The 21350-nt window shown below is 42.7% G+C and overlaps 1 protein-coding gene across 4 annotated transcripts in view; it reads left to right on the forward strand.

Moving 5' to 3' along the window:
* erfl1 (Ets2 repressor factor like 1) overlaps window positions 1-21350 on the forward strand; it is an 86848-nt gene that overhangs the window by 44128 nt on the left and 21370 nt on the right. For 3 of the 4 annotated variants that reach the window (XM_079344550.1, XM_079344552.1, XM_079344553.1), the window contains exons 1-2: window positions 3355-3439; window positions 7219-7376. The gene's annotated coding sequence lies outside the window, so the exon portion shown is untranslated. Of the gene's footprint in view, window positions 1-3354; window positions 3440-7218; window positions 7377-21350 lie in introns of those variants that run through there. The other variant, XM_079344551.1, reaches the window with a different exon arrangement.

Below are 21350 nucleotides of genomic sequence, written 5' to 3' on the forward strand. Positions count from 1 at the left end.
AATTCGGATTATTTACGTCCAGTTTACACCACATGACGAGAGGTATGAGCTGGAGAAGAAAGAGCTATATGGTGGGTGGATAATTGTAACAGTGGTGGTAATAAGTGCAGCGGCTACAGTGATAACAATTAGATTTGATTTCATTTGAGAATGCCTCCACAGCTGCTCCCCACTCACCCCCTTAACCCCCTTCTTCCCCTTTTCCCCTCTCCCCCCCCCCCTCCTCCCTCTCCTCTCCCCCTAGATTAAAGTGGGTGTGTTAATTCCGTGGTGTAGCGATCGAACAGCTCTGGCAACAATGGGAAATGGGCTATTGATCAGAACAGCTCAGATTAAGACTAGGCAGTGGAGCTCTTTCTTGCTCTCTTTCCCCTCCTTTTCTCTCCATTTCCCACCTTCTTCTGCCTGTCTTCCTGTCTGTCCTGCTTGTGTCATCCCCCCTCTCCCCCCTCTCTTGTCTTTTACACCCACAAAGAAGAAGAAAGAGTGTTTGCATGTAAAATAGTCTGTGAGGATTTCCTTGTCCGTCCTCTTGTGCTTTCGCTACTTCCCCTCACCTAATTTCTGCGCAAACAACCACCTCATTCAGCTTCTCCTATTGTCTTGAAATATTGCATTTTTCTATCATATATAAAGGATGAATAGGAACCAAAAACTATACAGCCGTAGCTTGAAGCAGACATACAATGGGAACAATGTGAGCCTTTTAACAGTTCACTCTGCTGCAATTTGACATCCATTCACATGAGATTTTATATCAATCAGTCACAGCAAGCGCCCATGTTGTGCCACAATTAAAATCGGCCCTATCAAAACAGCTCACATACCAAAATTAGCTGTCATGATGGGAGCCGCGGGACAGAAGACATTGGATTTGCATTGAACAGACATAAAACATACCAAATGTGAGGAGACAGTAAATCCATACAGTGAAAAGTGAGCTAAGAATCCCCTGCTCTACTTATATTAATTAACTCAGTCAATGTGGATGTGATAGGTCAGTTATTCATCCTCTTCCAGCGCTTCCCCACTCTGTCACACAGACCTCCCAGGTGTCAGAGGCTCAGGCGCTCCAGCTGCTGAGTGCGGGGACCAGCAGAGGAAAATCTAAAAACACCCGACGGTGAACGATATTAAGAGCTGATCTGAGACCAGTGTTTAGAGGTTACTGGCATGCTCCAGTACGTCTGCTTTTGCCCTTTTTGAAATTTAGAGACAACATGGACTAATGCAACAGACACTTCATGTATGTACAAATACTCACGCACACACACACCTACATACACACATACAGACTAGTGGTCACATCAATATTGCCATGACCCTCAGGGGACTTGAAGTATTGGCAAAGCTTTCATCTGCTGAGTGTGTGAGTGTCTGAAACCCCCTACTCCCAGACACACACACACACACACACACACACACACACACACACACTTGACAAACAGCAAGCAAAAAAAAAAAGAAAATCATATAGCAAACAAACCCTCTCTGTCTGTATAGCTTTGTGCGGCTATGGGCCTAAAAGTACAAGAATCAGGTCTCAGAGTTAGAAAAATGTCAGCTGGAGGAGTTAACAAGCGTTGATGGAAGGCTGAGATCAGCAGTCAACACTAGAGGGCGTTAAAGAGGTACATGTTCTTACCGACTCTGTGGTGATGTATGGCTGTGACCATGGCCATATCGGACCAACATTGCCCTTTTCGCTCAACATAATGGGATTTTCTTGAAGAATGAATTAGCCTTTTCTCTTTCAATGAGGGTCGCAGCTGTTTATTGTTTTAATTTTCAGTTAATCTGTTGATCATTGGTTTGATAAATTGTCCATAAATGTGGTATTTAAGTAAAAAATAAAGGAAACATTCAGGTTGCGTGTGTGGTCATACAGAATATGGCAGAATACAGATTGCAACCCCCAAACCTCCAAGTGTATCACCAAAAAACTGTAGCTCTTTACATGTTATATGATGGAGCCAGTAGATGATGAGTTTTTGCTTTTATTATTGATTTATTGTCATTTACTTAGTTCCTGGTCAGCATCCCAAAAAAGATCCCGTCCCAATTATAATTGTCCCTTTATCCTACTCCTGCACTTTCATGTTAGCAATTCAAAAAATGGTCTTACTCCACTGACAGTCTTTTAAAAGCAGGGTAACTTCATCATCCTCTACTTCCTTCAACCTCAGTCCCCTCTCCTCTCACATCTCCTCTCTCCTCTCACATCTCCTACTCTCCTCATCTACTCCTCCTCCTCTCCTTGTATTCTCTTGTCATACATTCCAGCTCTCTGCACTCCAGTGGGTTCCATAGGTTTACCTAATTGATTATTAAGTTGCTGATTGGGGATCAATTAAATAATTAAAGTTTGTTAAGGGCAGGGTCGATTTACTGGCACAAGAGGCAGGGCATGCTCTCCTCTACTATCTGTGTGTGTGTGTGTGTGTGTGTGTGTGTGTGTGTGTGTGCAAAGGTGGCTTTGTATGTGGGATTGCATGTATAGAGATGGATGGTAGATTTGATGCTATTGAGTTGAAGGCATCTTAATGTTGATTGTTCTGCAGGGAGAAAAAGCTGATTAAAAAATGGTGTTTTGTATTTGTTGAACCAGACCGACTGGTTGCGCTCCTCTTGTGGGGATGAATGTTTCATGTTTCTTTTGTTTATGAAGGAAACGTGTTTTGTTGTGACTTTGGGTAGCAGTGAACCTAAATGCAGAACACTGCCACGATCCCTCTGGTTTCAGTCTTGGCCAGCTTTGTGTTCAGGTGGATGTTTTCAGGCACTGAGGTACTATTCAAGTCTGACACTTGCAACGTGCATCTGGTGACAGTTTCCATTGCCTGTTTGGGGAGTTGCTCCTCGATTCAAGTTGAGCAACTTCTTGGGTCAACATCTTGGTGTAGATGGCATCTTGTTTGCCATGGAGGTGAACCAGGGGAGAAGTGGCTTTTTTGTGGTGTCCTGGAAGACAAACCACACACCCAGCATTACGCTACACACACGCACACACACACACACACACACACACGCACACGCACACACAGACCTCATATATGAGACACAGGAGCGGAAACGGGTCGAATCCTACTTCAAATTCTCTTTCCTCTCGGCTTGTCGACCGGGGAAAACAAACCGACCCGAGGCACTGCGAGTGGGGATTTACTAATTAACTACTTACACACGCGCACACACACAGGGAGAGACAGAGCAAGCAAAAGAGTGAGAGAGAGATGCACACCTCCTCTCCTGCCTCCCTCCTCCTCCCCCACGCCCCCTCCACTCTCCCTCCCTCCCTGTGCTCTCCTCTCCGGGTTCAGGTTGGTAGTAGTGCTGCCTCTCCGGTCGCTGGCTCTGTGCGCCGTCAGATTGAATGCGTGTGGATAGAGTGATCGCACTTTACCCAGTGAGAGCTTTAACACCACTTTCTGAACAACCGGCGGTATGTCTTCTTCTCTACATAATTTGATATTAAATAACACTATTATTTGTATTATTATTTACGTTGTCATTGTTATTTTAGAAGTGAATTGTTTAATTGTCTTGCAAAAGTTGCGATTGCTTTGCACCAGTAAGTGTGTTTCAAATGTGTCATGACAAAGGCTACATGTGTGATAGCTATTTTATTGCCTTTTATTTGCTTTTAAAAGAACAACTGTTTTGCTTGTATTGGAATCAGTTTAAGGGGAAAAAAAGTTGAGCCGTGCGTAATTTACGCATGCTTATTCTTAGTTTACCCTAATGTGGAGGCTTGGATTTTTGGATTTTGTTTCGCGTATTCTTTCGGTAAACGTTTTGAAAGTTTGTATATATTTTGCACTCATACACACACACACACACACACACACACACACACACACACACACGCACAGAGGTACATTTTCTGTTTTTTTGGCGCGTGTTCAGGTGTGAATGTCTCGGCTAGCCCTTTGAGCACTTTGATGCGTTAAGCTGTCGGCGTTGGCCCGGATTAGCCTTTAAGTGTCTCTATTTGTTAGCGCGTCCAGCCCTCACCTCTTCACCGCTGTATCAATCAGTCAATTAAACAGGCACTCACACACGGCGAGAAGCACGAGACCTCAGCCGGTGCATCGCTCTTTCTCTCTCGCTCTCTAGTGTGTGTGCGTGTGCGAGCGCGCGCGTCTGTGTGTGTGTGTGTGTGTTTGACCCCGTTTAATTTACCTTTCTGAATATGTTAGCAAGCATGTGTATGACAGACATGAGCTGGATTGATTGGATTACTTTCGTGTCATGCTTCTCTTTTTCTCTCCACTCTCTGTAGGAGTTTATTCCACGTGCTAAAATGTTGGTTTAGCTTTATTTTTAATTGATTACCCAATTATTAACGAGTTGTTTTAGTTTAGCCTATTGTCTTGAAGTTTGCAAGTGTCAAGTTCAGCCACCTCCAAGGTTACTCTGGTGCAACATATGAACTTTTATTTTTTTTTTAAACTTGTGTTTTCAGTTTCTCACAAAATAACTTTACACTTCCAAAAAAAAAGGACAGCTATAACGTTCTCTGACCATCCATCAATGTGTTCATCCAAGGAAAACACCAAAGTTGGATCCATAAGGAGTGTAGCCGGGGATATTTGTGTGTATGTGTGTGTGTATGTATGTTTTCAGTCTGGCATAGGAGTTTCTCTCAGAAGTGAGCTCATCGATACAGCGCGAGCCAAACTTGAAAAAAAAATATTATTTGGAATAATTTCGAAGAGCATTCGCTGGTTGCTCTTCATATTTTTTTTTCGTCTCTTTTTAGGTGTTTACCCCCCACACAACTTTGATGCATATTTATGCGCACCGTGGGTGTACTCCATCAATTATTTGTGCCAGTATATTTCCAGATAAACAGTGTTTGTAAATCAATACTTGCATGTAACTATTGCAGATTAAGAGATCGATCAATGGATCCTCCCCAACCCGACCAATGTTGTTTTTCTGTCGTCAATTATTCATATGGAACTTTACACAACAGCAGCCTGCATCTGCAAAGTTGTTGAGCTTGTGCGCGTGTGCTTCTCGGACAGTAAAACTGGACTTAAACATAACGAAGATTTACAAATATTTCAAGTTAAAAAAGAATAATAATAACAACTTACCAGACATATAATAACATATTTTAATAATAATGAGAACAGTATCGATTTTTGTTCAGTGGACCAACATTTTTAAAGTAGATCAAAAAGATGAGACGATAGACATACGAATTAATTAATACCAAATTTTTATTTTTATTTATTGGTAGCTGGGTTTTTTTTTCTTTTTCTTTAAAAGGTTGTTTGATGTTTTGTTATTCTACACCCTAAGCAGCTTCAGCCTCTTGTCTGGGATATCTTCCTTCTTTTTGTCTTTACGTGTGAACTTTAAGGCCATGAACGTGTTGGACGCCTCCTCAGCAGGCTCCTCCGCGCAGCTCGTGCAGGCCGTTTAATTGGATTATTTCCCTGTTTTTGTGTGTCTTCTCGCCGGCCGTCTCATCCGTCTCTGCGCTGTCAATACTTGGTGGAAATATTTCCGACATTAAATGGCATTCGGGGAAATTTCTCTCAACTTCACTCACCAACCCCTCCCTCCATCCATCCTTCACCTCTGCCGCCTTTCAACTCGTGAAGTCGTCCAATTACATTTGTTTTTATATCAGCGCTTTAATAACTCTGATGATGGTTATACCTGTAAAGGCTACACTGCAGGCAGATTTCAGGCTTTATAAACTCTGGTTACTGAAGACTTTGCTTCATTTATAGGCATAAAAATAATCATAATTATCATCATAGTTATAGCATGAATACTAATAATTGTATTTGCAATTGTAACAACATGAAAAGCAATCGTTTGCATTAAGTAGGAACGCTCTAATAAATCAGGATAAAAGCGGATCTTCCAACCTTTGAGCCTATATATAGGCTATATACTGTATATAATAAATTATTATCATTACTATTATTATTATTATGATGATTATTATTATTACGAACGAACAACCTGCATTTAAGGAGTTATCAAATGAATCTAAATTGAGAATTATCATTGATACTCTGTTTTTCCTCTATTCTTCGTTAACATTAAATGTGAGTCATGCTATTTTTTTATCATTCAATTTTTGCGTATTAATGTTTAATGACATCTTGAAGAAAAAAAAGTATTTTGTAATTTAGGCTTTTTCCTTGCGTATTTCCCTTGGCGTCACTTGAATCGATATTATTTATTTTTTAATTAATTATTTACTTTGTTTTCGGATATTTTTTCGAATTGTTATCTTGTGTTAAATTTGAGGAAGAAAAAAAAGGTAAAAATTCAACACAGTTATCATTTAAAATGTTCTTTTGTCTGGCTCACTTTCCAGACTATGTTCGTGAGGAAGGTTTTGGATGTAACCTCCTTACCTCGTTTTTTTTTTTTTTTTACTTCCTCCTTTTGGAAATAGACTATTGCCTTTCTTTTTCTCATCAGGGCAGTCGACCTATGGGCTCACTCACCTCCTCTCATCTCATCTCATCTCATCTCACTCGAAAAAAGAAACTTCTGACAGGTGCGGGAGGCGCGTTTGGTTTTTAAAAAATGCTCTCATCCTTAATGTGTTGTCATCTGGAAAGCAATTGCGTATGATCAAAGTGCGGCTAGTTAGTGCGGTCAATATTCTTTCCAGCAAGCTTCCCTCGACATATCGATAAGGAGACAGAGCCTCGCGCTGAGCTGAGTTCAGGGCCTCTGGATCCGCTCTGTGCGCCGAGAAACCCGGATGCATTCCGTGCGTAAAATACAGCTTGAGCCTCATACAAACAATACATAAATTGTAAATGTTAAAACGTAAAATCTTAAATTTCAAGTGATTTTCTAACTGTAGTCAATTTCGTTGAAGGGATTCAGGAATAAGTGCTTAAAAGACGCGTCAGTTCCCGTCTTTGTAGGAGTATTGGAGTAATTTAACTCCTGCTGGCACCTCTTCCTCCCTCTCGCTGTGTCCGTTACTGTACGACAGTGAAGAATACATAAGGTGATTGATCTGCGGTCTGTGTGGAGCAGTTGTCCTGCGGGAAAACAACACAACACAATCACCAAGACCAGCTCTACTCAGCGGGAGTCTCGTTGCCCTCCAGATTATTTCGTAATATTTCGTGCATTTGGACTCTAAACAAACTTCGTTTTTTTTTTTTTTTGTAAATGTGCTTTTTTTGCAGTCTGATATTTAAACGTGTTATCTATCTGTGTTTTCAATAGTGACGTCTTTGTGCAGTGCGACAGCGGCACTCTCCCTACCTTCTGACTCTTGGGTCGGAACCAGCGCAACAGCGAACGAACTCCAGTCCAGGCCGGCAGACGGTGATCGGGCTTCGGCCTCAGGTGCATCTCTGAGGCGGGGCGACGCGGGAGTTCAGGTGGGTTCAACTCCCTCCCCCATATCACACTATACCTTCTTAAAAATCTCAGTCTCCCTTTGCTTTCCTTGCTGCTTTGGTTTAAAACTCGCCTTTATTTGTCTTTTGAACCATGTGAGTTGTGCAAAAAAAAAAAAAAAAACTCATTTTGATAGTTTCAAAGGAAAGTCCCTTAAGGCCATGTTTTACCATGGGAGGGATCATGTGTTTTTATTTTATTTTAATTAAGGGCCCACAACTTAAACTCTTGGAGATACAAACTGTAACACTTATGGATGGAAAAGTAATTTATATATTTTCAAAATGTAATTACCTATATTCTGGGGCATGATATGGAAGGCATATTGATCCTCATAAATCACGTGGCTTTAGTTTAAAAAATTGCATGTTCTCTTTGATCCGCTTTGGAATCAGATAATTTGTTTCTACTTTGCAAAACAGCCCTGTCTGTGAATAATCAACAGTGTCCAATGCTCCATGTAATCGCCTTTGGCCAATACCGATCACATGCAACACGCTCCTCCAGCCAGCCAATGTCTATATGCTTCCTCCGGCATCCTCTGCTCCCCCTCCCTAATTCTTCCCGTCTGATATTAGCCCCTCGGCACACCTTAAAAATGTGTGTTTCATTATTCATTATTCATTAATGTTTGGTTGCAGATACACTTGTACCTGTTACACTGTCAGGTTTATAGGGCAATTGAAGGACTCCTCTGTATCTCTCTCATCTCCAAGCTTCTGTCCTGCCTCCCCCCCCCCCCCTCCTTCTTCCTTTCCCTCGTCTCCCCCTCCTCTCTCACACCCCTGTTGTCTCTCGCTGCCACACCTGGTAACTACAAACTTGTACACAATAATAACAGCCAGATGTATCCATCTATCTCTTGATCTAGCCTGTCGGCAGTTAGTGGAGTGGCTGAGAGACTTGCAGGCGTGAAAGGTCAGTTAATCAATGGCGCACAATTTGACAAATCCCAGCGACTCTTATCATCCTCACGGGCGTTTAGGGCCGAAAGGAGGACCACCGAGATAAATGCTTAATCCTGACTGCGCTGCCAGAGAAGGGCGGAGAGAGAGAGAGAGAGAGGGACAGACACTGGGCATGCAAAGGTTGAGAAGGGGAGTTGGTGAGTGGAGAGAAGTAAAGAATGAGAGTAGTGGATGTAAAAGTGTCTCAAAGCCAAATTGGAAGGTGAACAAATGTGGCAACATTTGGAAATGATAGATTCTTCACAGTCGGAAAAGAAAAACAGGCGACTTTCTGGCTCTCACATGATCGAACTCGCCTCGAGCTGGACAGGCTGTGCACGTTCCTTCTGGGCTGACATTGAAACCACAGTTGTGGCTCTGCTGCCATGTGTAAAGTTGAGAAAAACCTGAGGAAAACAAAGGTGTATGAGTGGTTGAATTCTCCTGTGGCATGTTAGCCCGCCTGCAGCAGTGTGCAACCAAGAGGAAAATGAGCTTTTGTCCACAAGGCTGGCCTCTTTCTTTTTTCTCTCTCGCTATTCTGAACTGCAGGGGTTTTGTGTGGTGGCACAATTTTTTTTGCCTCTATACCCTTAACAAGAATCAGCTCAGTATGACACAGAGGCTGTTTTTCCCCTATGGTACTGTAAAGCAGCTTTTATCTCTTTCTGTGGCTTTATTTAGATTCATTTGATTCCGTTTAAGTGTCAAAGAGGTGTTGTTGCACTGATTTCTTCAATGTGTGCTCGTGTTTTTTCAAGAGAGCTGCTTGAGCGATCACACACACACACACACACACACACACACACACACACACACACACACTCATGTCCTTTATCTCCATCTCAATACAAGTTCAGTGTAATTCAATTGAGATTAGTTGCACTGGCATGACAGCAGATCCCTAGTATTGCCAAAGCACTTAGGAGGCAATGACAGGACCACATCGACGCGCGCTAACACACACACACACACACACACACACACACACACCCTGAGACTGGCCAACCTTGCAGGAAAGAGAAAGTAGAGGATGGAGAGATAGAGTGACAGCCCAGTCAAAAAAAAAAAAAGATTTTGACAATTTTTTTAGGATGACAAAGTTAGAGGATGATAAAAAGTAGTCAAAAAAAAGTGTGAAACGCAGAGAAGGAAAATGATGAAGGGACCCGGATGGCGAGCAGAGCTGAAGCATGACAGAGTGCGTCCAAAAAGATGAAAGAATGATTGACTCGCAGGGGGGGAACGATGGAGAGGGAATGAGGGAGAGGAAGGCGACAGGGAGTAAAGAAAAAGAAAAGGGTGAGAGAAACCGAAGGAGGAGGAGAGAGGGAAGGAGAGAGCAGACAGAGGATAACATGTTTAAGAGTGATGTACGAGAAGAGGGGAGAGGAAGAGATTTACCAGAAGAGAGATTAAGTCAAGTTGTCCCCGGTCAGTCATTAATCCGATTTAAGAGCAATTAAGGTGAGACTGATTCCTTCCTAGAGAGAAAGAAATAGATGGAGAAGGTGAAGAGAGGGGGGTACAAAGAGAGGAGACAGCAGGGCAGAGAAGAAAAGAGTGATTGAAAGAGAAAAGCGGGAAAATAAAACAGGTGTCCGAGCTCTGTTGGCCCCTTTGTGGACAAATTGAAGTCGATGCAATACAGTAAGTGTTTAAAGATGTTGTCAAAATCATGGGGTTGAATTGTTTTTGGACAAGCACAAATGAGAGGTTAAAATTAGATCAACCTTCATGCACAGTTAAAGGTCAGACAGAGGTAAGGACGAGAGCTGAAGAGATCCTATAGAAGGTTCTCTTCATGTTTTTCCTTCATGCTGCCAGCTTTTTAATAACTGCTTTTTTTTTTCTTTCTTTTTCTATAAAACTCTTGGTTATCCCTTCAGATCAGGATCATCCCAAAGTGACTCCTGACACTGTTGACAGAAGCTTAATGTGAAAGCAAATAAACCAGGACCTCCAGTGTGTGTGTGTGTGTGTGTTAGAACTCTGCTACCTGCAAGATCGTTCCTCTGAGAGCGGGGAGAAGTTGTAAAAGTTGAGTGTGAGGTGAGAGTGCAGCGGCAGAACGGAGACAAGAGACAGAGGTAGAGGGAGGCTGAGACTGAGGGACAAAGTAAAGAATGAAAAAAAAAAAAAAAGGACTGAAAGTAGCCCCACATTCGCTGTGCTCTGTTGTTCCAGATGTGTATCAGAGGTCTCCGGGTCGACACAGGGGTCCCTCCACTGCTGTTGCATTTCTGTGTCTATTGGGAGATACTGGTCCTGATAGCTCCGCCGTCTGACACGTACATAACAGTACATAAATCAAACGCACACATACGCACGCTCACTCCATTTATCTCCCACTCAAGCAGCACGGTGATAGCAGCCAACTCTGCATAGAGTCAGACAGAGAGAGAGAGAGAGAGAGAGAGAGAGAGAGAGAGAGGTTGTGGTGTGTCTTGTTAAGTGGGAAACTAATGGGGAGCCGTAAAAAGGTTTACACTTGTGTTGTTGCCATCTCTATTGTTCGGGCCTTTCTAGTGTCTGTGGCTCTTTTGTCTGATGTGCTCAAACAGTAAAAAGCACACTCGGCTGCGTCCATAATTGCTGTACAGGACAACACTGTGTTATTATGAAGCCTGTTAAGGGAAAGAATGGAGCAAATTGAAAGCAGAGGTCATAGATTTTGTTGTGCAACATCTTTTCCCTCTGAATGAAAGATTTTTTTTTTTCATGACTTCATTGACTTGTAATGTTGCATATTTGTCATTCAAAAGCAGCTCAACATTACAGTGAAAATTGCTTTAAACACGTCTTCTCGTTTCTGCTCTATTTTTCTGTTCAGTCTCCGATGAAGTCTATTTTTCACTTGTGTTTCTGTCTATGAATCTGAAGCCAATCACAGGTCCCAGATTGAGAGGCCATTTGGCTGCTGTTGACAAGCGGCAGCAGCTATCGACAGGGCCCTGCCGTGGAGGCGTGTCTCGAGCCCCGTGTCCAAAGCGTTTGTGGCGTTTAATACACTGTAGCAGTGGTCCTCGCAGCTCTCACCCTGCATGCTACTGCCATAGGGATCAATATGCACTGGGTTAGAGAGAAATGGACCATCTGATGCACACTCAGAGAGGGGGATGAGGGGAAAGGAGTGAGAGAGGCAGAAACAGCAGGGAGGGGGAGGTTTAAAGGAAAGAGAGAGGAACAAGCTTGAAAACAGGGAGATGGCGAGACCAAAAGGGGGAGAAGAGACGAGAGGAAATGATTAGAGGCGCAGTTTAAAAGACATGGAAGCAGAGAGCGGCCGGCACAAAGATAGAAGCGAGAGAAAGTGGTCAGCGGTTGAAAGAGACATTCAGCTGGGAGAGAAACAGATTGGAGTGAACGGGGATAGACACAGAAAAGGAGGAAGACTCCAGACACCAGGGAGGATACACACAGGAAAGGAAAAAAGACATAAGGGAAGAGTGGGAGATAGGAAAAAGGGGGGTGTTGGGGTAGAGGAAGGGGGGGGGAGAAAAACAGAAAGAGAGAGAGAGAGAGAGAGAGGGGTGCAGGCTAAGGATGAGGAGGAAGGGAAGAGAAAGGAGGGGGGTAAAATTTCCATCAGGTTTTCAATTGGGGCGGATCAATAGTGTATTAGAGCTCACCTTGACCCCGTCTCTCCCCCCTTCTCCCCGGCCCAGCACACAGGCCAAGCTACTCTCCCTCACAGCAGGGGACGGAGAGGGGGAGAGATTGCATTACGGCCTCCCTTTCTTGGACCAAAGTGGCAGAAAATGGCACAATAAAAGCAAGAGCGGACAGAAAGAAAGAGGAAAACTAAGTCGCAGCGGGCAGAAACGGAGAAAGTGGGAGACGAGAAGTAAGAGAGGGAGAGAGAGAGAGGAGTCGAGTCGTCGGAGACACCAGCGGGGGTCTTGGTGCTTGTTTGGATGTAGCTTTCTGGGAGAGGAAACTGGTTGGGTGGCAGAATTTGTGCATGAAGACATGACTCATGTTTCAACACAACGCTGACAAAAGGGCAGATCGTAACAGAAAGACGTTCTTCTCACATATAAATTCATACATGAAATCACACACTCCATTCATACACTCTATAACAGTTAGAATTGGTTGGCTTTACAGCAGTCTGCAGTTTCCTCTTGGCTGTATTTCTGCATAGAGAAATGTTTCCTCACACAATCACAATTTGTATTTTGGTTTTATTTGCATCATGCATGTGACAATTTACTTAACTCTGACCATAATTATCTTCATAAAAATATTTAAACTAGGCATGCTGCATTAAGCCATTCCTGAACACTAGATGGTTAGAAATGATTCAAAACAATCCCCACTAAAATCCCAATAGAGTGCCTGTTAAGGACAGAGACATGCCTCTATTCGATCAAAACAGCTTTCCAGAGGTTGAGCTCAAAAAGTGCTTGCATGTTGAGTGTCGAGCACTGCGAATGTCCAAGTGACGTACGCTCAGTCGCGCTTTCTGAGCCGTTTACTATCCAGCTTTCTATGCAAAGACTTTATAAATGTAACATTATACTTTACTGAAGTCACTGGGATGGGTTGGTGTGACTTGCAATGCTTTTTTGCTTCTTCACGAACAAGATTTTTTTCACTAAATTTAGTCCCACTGTTGTTACCAAAGCACAGGTTTCCACAGAGATCTGGAATTATTAAGATGTTGGCATTTGACATAAAAAAAAGTGATGTCACTAAATGAATCGTGAGACTTTTCTGAATGATACAATATCAACAACCTTGTGTGATGACTGGGTTGGATATATCTGCAGCATTCCTAGTTGTTACAGCTTAAAGGTTAGCAAACATTTATCTTAATACCCTTCAGAGTAGCCATTCTATTTTCTGCATACAACACATGTACCTTCTGTTGTACATGTGTTGTTTGTTTCGTGTTTATTATCTTTTTATGAATTCTTTCTGTTGTGGAGAAAGTCTCCTTTTAAAGGTTTGTTGAATTTAGAACTGAAATATTCACCTTATCCAAACATACAAGAAGGAAATAACAGCTTGTTACTTTATTAAGCGACTGAACCCCTGCAGAGTTTACAGTTGATCATTTTGTGCGTTTTGCACTAGAATTTCAGGTATTTTATTCAGCTCTGTAGTTTTCTGATGAAACTAACATAGCAAAGTTGACCCTATGCAAAAAATTGAATCTCAGAAAACTGGGTGTTTTTGTCAAATAAGATAAGATAAGATAATCCTTTATTCATCTCACGAGCGGAGAAATTTACAAATGTCTTTGTTGTACTTGGAGTAAAAGTTGCACATAGAAAGTCTTGCTCAGACAAGCAGAACCTAATAAACACACAAGGCAGGTAGGACACCCTTCATCACTGGAGGACAGTTAGACGTGACGCTGTGTGAGGAGGACAGAGGCCGGGGGCACAGGGAGGGCGTTGATGGGGGGGAGAGGTTGAATAAAAAAAATTGATCCGGGAATTTAGCATTTAGACACAGTTTACAAAGTGATACGGAGGGGAGTCACAGGAGCAGAGGGGACCAGGCAGGGGAGGACATTTAACTTTACAAATAGGTCAGCTCTGCCTATTACTACTGTAACATCCTGCCTTGTGTGCTACACTGTGCATACACCCCGAAAAAATAAGCACGAAATACGATTCTCAGATTCTGTTCTCAACTATCCATCTTTGGATGTGTGATGTAGCTGTTTAGACAGGAGCTTGTTTGTAAAAGCGTAGACCTACTAGCAGCACCATCCTCATCTCTTCTCCACATTTCCTAATGCTGTTCCTATTGTCACCCATCCACACTCCAGTGCACATGCACACAAATGCACACACACACAATCAACCTATGTCAGACACTCACACACACACACACACACACAGTAACACACAAACTATGTCCCACTCGTTGAGGGGGAGAAAAGGAAAGAAAAAAGGAGAGAAAAAAGAAATCGATCGCCGGGGATAGCGGTGCGCGTCGGAGAATCGTATCTTGTCAAAATAATATATTACCCTCATCCCCGCCTGATCGATGCGGTGGATTAGGGACGGAGGGCTCCTTCTCTCCCCTCCTCTCTCTCTCTCTCTCTCTCTCTGTCTCTGTCTCTCTCTCTCTCTCCTCGGTGCTTGGTGCAGTTTAATATTTACCTCCGTGAAAGAGCGGCCGCGACGGCTCTCAGCCCTAATTGATTCCGACACATGGGGCTCTGTGCTCAGGCTGCGGATGAGAAAGGGAGGGCAGGTTGGAATGCAGAGGGAGAGAGGAGAAGGAAGGGAAAAGAGAGCAAAGAAAGACAAAAGAGAACAATGAAAAAGTAAATTAAGGATATGGGGAGGAAGAGGGGAAACAAGAGAACAGTTAAAATGGGAAAATAGAGTATCATGTGCAGAATGCATTGTCATTACTTCTATAAAGAAAGAAGCCGACAAAAAAAAGTAAAAGAAAGCTGCTGGAGGAAAGAAAAGGGTAAAAGGGTAAGCTTAAAGAAGTGGATGGATAGAGTTTCAAGGAGTGATAGAGACACAGATAGACAGATCTGTGGAGGAAAACCACCGAGGTCAGAGGAAATATAGTTGGAGAAGAGTAAGATGGAGACAGGAAAGCCTGGGGTGAAGAGAGGGATTGGGTTGTATGTGGCACAAATAGGGGGAGAGGGATGAATGGAAAGGATAGCAGAGAGGAAATGAATCAGGAAGAATGAGGGAAACAGAGAGGAGTAGGTGGAAATGGGACAGCACGCGGAAACGGTTCCAGCAGAGCAGGAAGAGAAACGGGGAGGGATGAGGGGCCGAGGAGAGCAAATGAGAGGGGATTAAGAGAGCGACATGAAGATGGATAGAAACGGAGGAGTGAAACATGTCGGCTGGAATGTAGAGCACCAATAAAAAAATTAAAAAAAGCACGAGAGCGGGGAGGGAAAGAAATAGGAGGATGATGGAAAAAGGAGCGTGGCACGGAGGTGACAGAATGATATCAGGTGGGATAGACAGAAAACAGGAGTGATAGCGGAGCGAGAGGCGGGAGCGCAGAGAGGGAACATATTTTCCGTTGAAGGAACTGGCCTGTCATGCTGTTCCGCCAGCGCAGAGCAGCTCTATAAAATACAGGGAGCAGGCGGGTCGTGTCGGGTGACTTATGTGTATATCTAGGCTTTGTCAATATTTCTTTCTGTCTTCCTTCCTCGGTGCTCCCCCCTATTGCTCCCTCACTCCAATTGTGCTTCCTCTGCCTCTCTGGGTGGGTGTTCGCCCCAGTTAAGTGCTCACTTTTTCTTCTTTGTTTGGGTTTTCTCCATCAAGGTGGTGGAGCTATAGAGGGTTTTGGAAGTCGCTTTTGCCTTTGAATGTTTGCACAATGTCTGCAGGTCATTGGCTGGCTTCTGTTCCCCAATGATTCGCCATGATGATACAATGCAGGCAGGATGATGAGCATTGCAACTAAATTGACATCATTGACCGGGCGGCCAACACAAATATTCTCATTGATGTTGGTCTGAAAAAAGTCAGCCTCCAATCACTCAAAACAAGCAGACAGATAGTCAGACATACATAGTTTCTCTTCTGCATGCATGATTGAATGCATGTGTTTGTGCACTTCCCTCTGACTCCTCCAGTCAGTCTTTCCCCCAACTACAGAAGCACCGGGTGGTACGCTGATTTATTCATGTGGTCCCACAGAGGATTGCACCTCCTCTTCCTCATTTGGCATGGTTTAGTATCCTGAGCACAGGCCTGCGGAGACCCCAGGTCCATGGGGGGCCAAGGCATCCTGCAGTTACACTACACACAGGTCTACCACTGGTGGACACTCACAAATGAGCCTGCTCTACATTTCATGTATATTCAACGAGAAAACACGGCAAAACTTCAGAGAAGACTTCTCGATGCCAAACCAGTCAAGTTTGGTGCAAAGCCGCATTTATTTTTCAAGCTCTGTTTTGGTTTTTACACATTCTCTGAAAAAGATATTTTCGTCGTGACTTCAATCTATTTTGAGCTGTGATCATGAGTCCATGACGAGAGAGACGGGAAAAGCAAGACAACAGACAAAGAAGTTGCACTCGAATGAAATAGAACTTATTTATTTTCAAAGAACAAGCTGAAAATTCCCAATCCATCTCCATGACTTCCTCCATCTCTGTTCTATTGTTTCCCTCTCTCTCTCTCCCTCTGTTTCTCGGCCTCGCTCTGTCGCTGTCTCCGTTCTTTATTTACACCTCTCTCCTGCTCTCTGCAGTGGCTCAGGGAGCGGTAACAGAAGTGTCACTTGTCATTATTGGTCTAATTCTGTAATCCGTCATCGTGCACTCACTGTATGCAGCGCATTATACGCCGCCACAGCAGGTGTACTACGCGCTGAGGTGGAGATTCGATTTGACACGCACACACAGATGAGAGGGCCAACGGGGGCCGGCTGTGCGTGCACAAGTGTGTGGACTGTACATTTGTGTGTGTGTGTGTGTGTGTGTGTGTGTGTGTGTGTGTGTAAGAAAGAGGGAAATACAGATAGAAAGATTGAATTTCTTGGTGTGTGTATGTGTGCACATGGATGTATGACTTCAGTAGAAATACTTCAGTCCAAGAGGTGTGTGTAATAGGAAGAGACGGAGCAGTATGAGTAGAGACACATAGGTAATGGAAAACCTTCTAAGTATGGAAAAGGAAGACACTGTAGTCATCTTTGAAGGCACAAACTTAAGATGGGAACAACAGTCTCTGTACTTTATGTAGACATGGACGCTTTACGGGGAATCATTTAGATGTACTGCTCAACTCAAACTTACTGTGTAAGAAAAGCCATGTAAGAGGAGGTGTCACTTGATAGGTGTAAGCTGTGATGTCTGTGTGTACCATGTGATCAGGGTCCAGCAACAACATTACAAGATTATCTCCAACTCTTCCCACAGTATTGAAAACAAAATCTACAAACACGGTCCAAAAATGAAATCTCTGAGATCTTTGGTGAGCTCCTTGCAACTTCTGTACTCCAGTGCATTCCTTAGAGTTATGGTCTGAAGCATCATATACACCCATTAAATACAAAGCTTCTCACTGCGTTTAAGATTATATGTTTAGATATGAAATGCAGAGGAGATCTTCAAGTTTGGAGAGAATCGTTGCTGTAAATATTGAGCCTTCTTTGTCTCTCACATAAACAAACTGAAGTGACTTAGATTAGATAATGATGATGTGGCACTGGTAGTCTAGTGGTTAGTGTGCTTGTCCCATGTACATAGACTATAGTCCTCCAAGTCGGTGGTCCTTGTTCGAATCTGACCTGTGGCTCCTTTTCCCCCATGCCATTCCCCATTATCTCTCTCCTCGATTTCTGACTCCATCCACTGTTCTATCTCTAAAATAAAGGCATAATCAGCCCAAAAAGAAAACCTTAAAAAAATAGCTGTTTCATGAGATAGCGCTGGATAGATATGCATGTGGCCAGCCGATGTTATTCACACTGCCTCAGACAAACACGATGCTTACTATTAGGAGCAGCAGTCATTTATTTCTGTCATCGTGAACAGTTTTCTATTCGAAATAGAATAAAATTACTGTTTGAACAGTTCCAATTTCAATCCATCCACTTTTCAAACACTGAGTTGTAAATCCAGTCTTGATCACACTTTGATATTTGACAATGGCCAGGCACATTATCAGATCTCCCTGTCATTAAAGGACACACATGCAGGTATGTAAACTGTGTGTAAGGTGTTGCTTGTTTGTCTGTCAGCAGGATGGCAGACTGCTGTAACAATGTAACAAGCTCAGTGAAGCAATAGGAAGACGAGCCAATGAAGAGCGAATACATTTTGAACTGGATCAGAATATGAATCACAAACAGAATATTCAGACGTAATTGAGATCAATTTCTCCAAAGAGCATAATTCTGATGAAATTGAAAAGCACAAAAAGACAACATTTCTTTTCAGCTGTTGTTAATACCACAACCTGCACGTACACACATGATATTACTATTACTGTTGGTTTCGAGGGATGAGAGTGTTTCAGGGAAAGTGCACAATACTTTTAATGAAAAATAAACACAATTAAATTGATTGATTGAATTGTTTGGGAGGGGTTTTGTTGCTTTTTTTGAAGTATACAAGTCCGTGAAATATTTCAAAGTAGATTATGAAGTGCAGTTTAGATGATGAAGCTTCAGCTATGGAACAGACATTTTTTGACAGAATTGTATTTTTTTTTAGAAATATAAACAAACATTTAGTGGTTGCCGTGCAGATTGGACTGTTGGCCTCAGAGAGTTATACTTAAGTCCTAATACCTGTTTAATGTAACCATGATTATTTGATTAATTTTACGGGTTGAAATGCTTTCTTTGTGGCTGCTGTATGCCACATATTTATTGTGCCTTTAGATTAACAGGCTTGTAGTTTGACCTCCATTATTGATGACATCTTCCGGTTGTGCCAGTTGCCTGCTGCTCTGCACCTTGAAAGGTCACCATTTAGCAGGTTTGGAGTTCAACATAGCTGAAACTTTCCAACATATCACGCCACACAATATGAATTGCATATGTTTGTGTCGGATGATCCATAGTCAAAATATAAATGGCTCCGTTGTAAACAATTAAAGGGCTAAAGTAATTTGGTGCGATATCAATCTCACATTCCTCAGTATCCCAGATGGTGCACTGCACTCTGGGAAGAAGAGTGTTTTTTTTTCAGTCTGGGATCTTTGGGATTTAAGGTTTGTGATGGTGGGGCTTCCTCTTCTCTCTTTATCAAGAGCGCTCACCTCTGTGGTCCCAATGGGCACAGCGGATTTCATCATGTTCTTAACCCCACCAGGCTCCAAATCCAGTTACCACTGTAAGTGTTAAAAACTGTTTAAACTATCAGAACGCTCTATGCTGAGTCCCAGATCACGTACAAGTCAAAACCTGACCACATGTGAGTCTAACTGCTTTTACTTGACATTACTTGTTGTTACATTTTTGCTTCATCACCTGCCATTTCGAACGCTTTATCACACTCCAGCTCTGAACTGACTCCAAAGGGATTTAGTGCATTTGGTTAGTGCTTCTCTCACATTTTCACTGTTGCTTTATTGATTGATTTCTAACTTTCTCTTTCATTAACAAGCAGGCAGAATAAGACACTTTTATGTGATCTGAGTATAAGCCGAATATTACTTTCTGTCTATCAGAATCCCATCAATGACACATGTGATGACTGTAATAATTACAAAACTAGAATTGCAATCAGCATAAGGAAGTTTTAAATGTGAATTTCGTGAAACGTTTAATACCATTATTTTATGCCTGACAGAAAAAGGCATCTTCAGGCTGACTAAGACACCAAACTCCATAAGTGAAAACTTTACTCTACTTTTACATTGCATTTCCAAAACAGAGTCATCTTAGAAAAATACTTTTTTCTCAAATATCGTGATAACTCCTTCGACTTTTCCATCAGCTCTCAGTAGAGAAATAGACAAATACGACTTTGGAAAATAATGTTTGGGGACTTAAAATTAAATAACCTTTAAATTGCAGTTTACATTTATTTATTGCAAATTTAAAGGAGAACATGTTGATTACCCGAAATAGTGTGCGGGCACGTTCATCTCTGCAGTCTGAATACCTGCTGTTGCCTTTTCTTTGCGTGTACTCATCGCCTAAACCACAAGGACAGATAGGGGAGTCACACTGTTTCACTTTATAGAAAATCAGTGACCTAATTTAGTTGCATTATTACAAACAGACACGAGTGCATTAAGAAAAATGACTGCAAACATTAGCTCACTAATTGATTCTCAGGTCTCCTGAAAGGGATCTCGAATCGATACTATCGCGGGGATACTTGCCTGATTATGATCTCCGCGGCTGGAGGTTTATTTTCCATTATATGATCAGAGAGCGTCAATACCAATCAATAACCCTCCTCATTCCTTCTTCATTCTCTTAATTCATTCCAAACCTGAAGGCCTATCATACACCCCCTTAATAATCTGAACATGTAAGATCCATAGCTGTGTACATGAAGGTTGCCTTTCGAGTTTATTTCTATACAACCAATTATACTGAAAAGCATTTCCTTCTCGATCAGTCAGTTAAACAAGGCAGTTAATTATTTGATATTAAAAAAAAAACAGTGTTGAAGAAAATGGTTGGGCAGAGTAGGTGAGAGGAAAGATTTGAGGGGAGGGGAAGAAGTTGAAAGAAACAGGGAGCAGGAGGAAGACGAAGGAAGGAAAGTGTTTGAATTATTATCCTGTATATGCCTGAGTGGACACGAGACAGAGAGCACGAGGGAGGAGGAGGAGGCGAGGGCGAGATGTTGAAGAAAAAGATGAGAGGTGAGCCCGAAGGTGGGGAGGAGAGAGAAAGAAAGAGAGAGGAAGAGAGGGAGAAGGGGAGATGATGAATGGATAGAGAACAGGGATGAGAGACGGAGCAGCATGAAAAGAGTGCGGCATATACAGCGCGCGCGGTCCCGCTCCGAGGATGATGAAACGTTAATTAAAGTAAACGAGCTACCTGAGCTCCCCGGCTAACCCTCCTGTCACACTATGTCAGGAAACAGAAGGAGGGAGGGAGGAAGACACGGAGGAGGAGGAGGAGGGGATGGGGGACATTTGACTGAACTGGAGAGAAGTTGGGTAATCCAGCTGTGGCTTTAGTTCAAGTTTGAGCGCTGTCACCGTTTTACGCTCAGTCTAGCCTGCAAGTTCATAGACGCCTTAATGCTTCGACTGTTTTATATTGAGAGGTTCCATTCGTTCTTTTTTTAATTACTTTTCGCTCGCTCTTGTATTCCAAGAAAGTCTCCTCGAGCCAGTAAGTCACATAATTTCAACATACATTTATCAGAAGCAATAGCTCCACCACTAATATGCACCTATCAGTAATTGGAGATCAATAAAATACAAAAAGGAGGCCCTAATTTCCCAGTCATTATCGCCTCTCCAAATAAAATCCCCATCCTTATACTCCTATGCATGCGTCTCCCTCTGTGTATAGAAGCCTCATTTCCCGTTCACTCCACGCAACGTTTATCCGCCAAGATCACCT

The sequence above is a fragment of the Symphodus melops genome, assembly GCF_947650265.1.
Source record: "Symphodus melops genome assembly, chromosome: 5".
Classification (NCBI taxonomy): domain Eukaryota; kingdom Metazoa; phylum Chordata; class Actinopteri; order Labriformes; family Labridae; genus Symphodus; species Symphodus melops.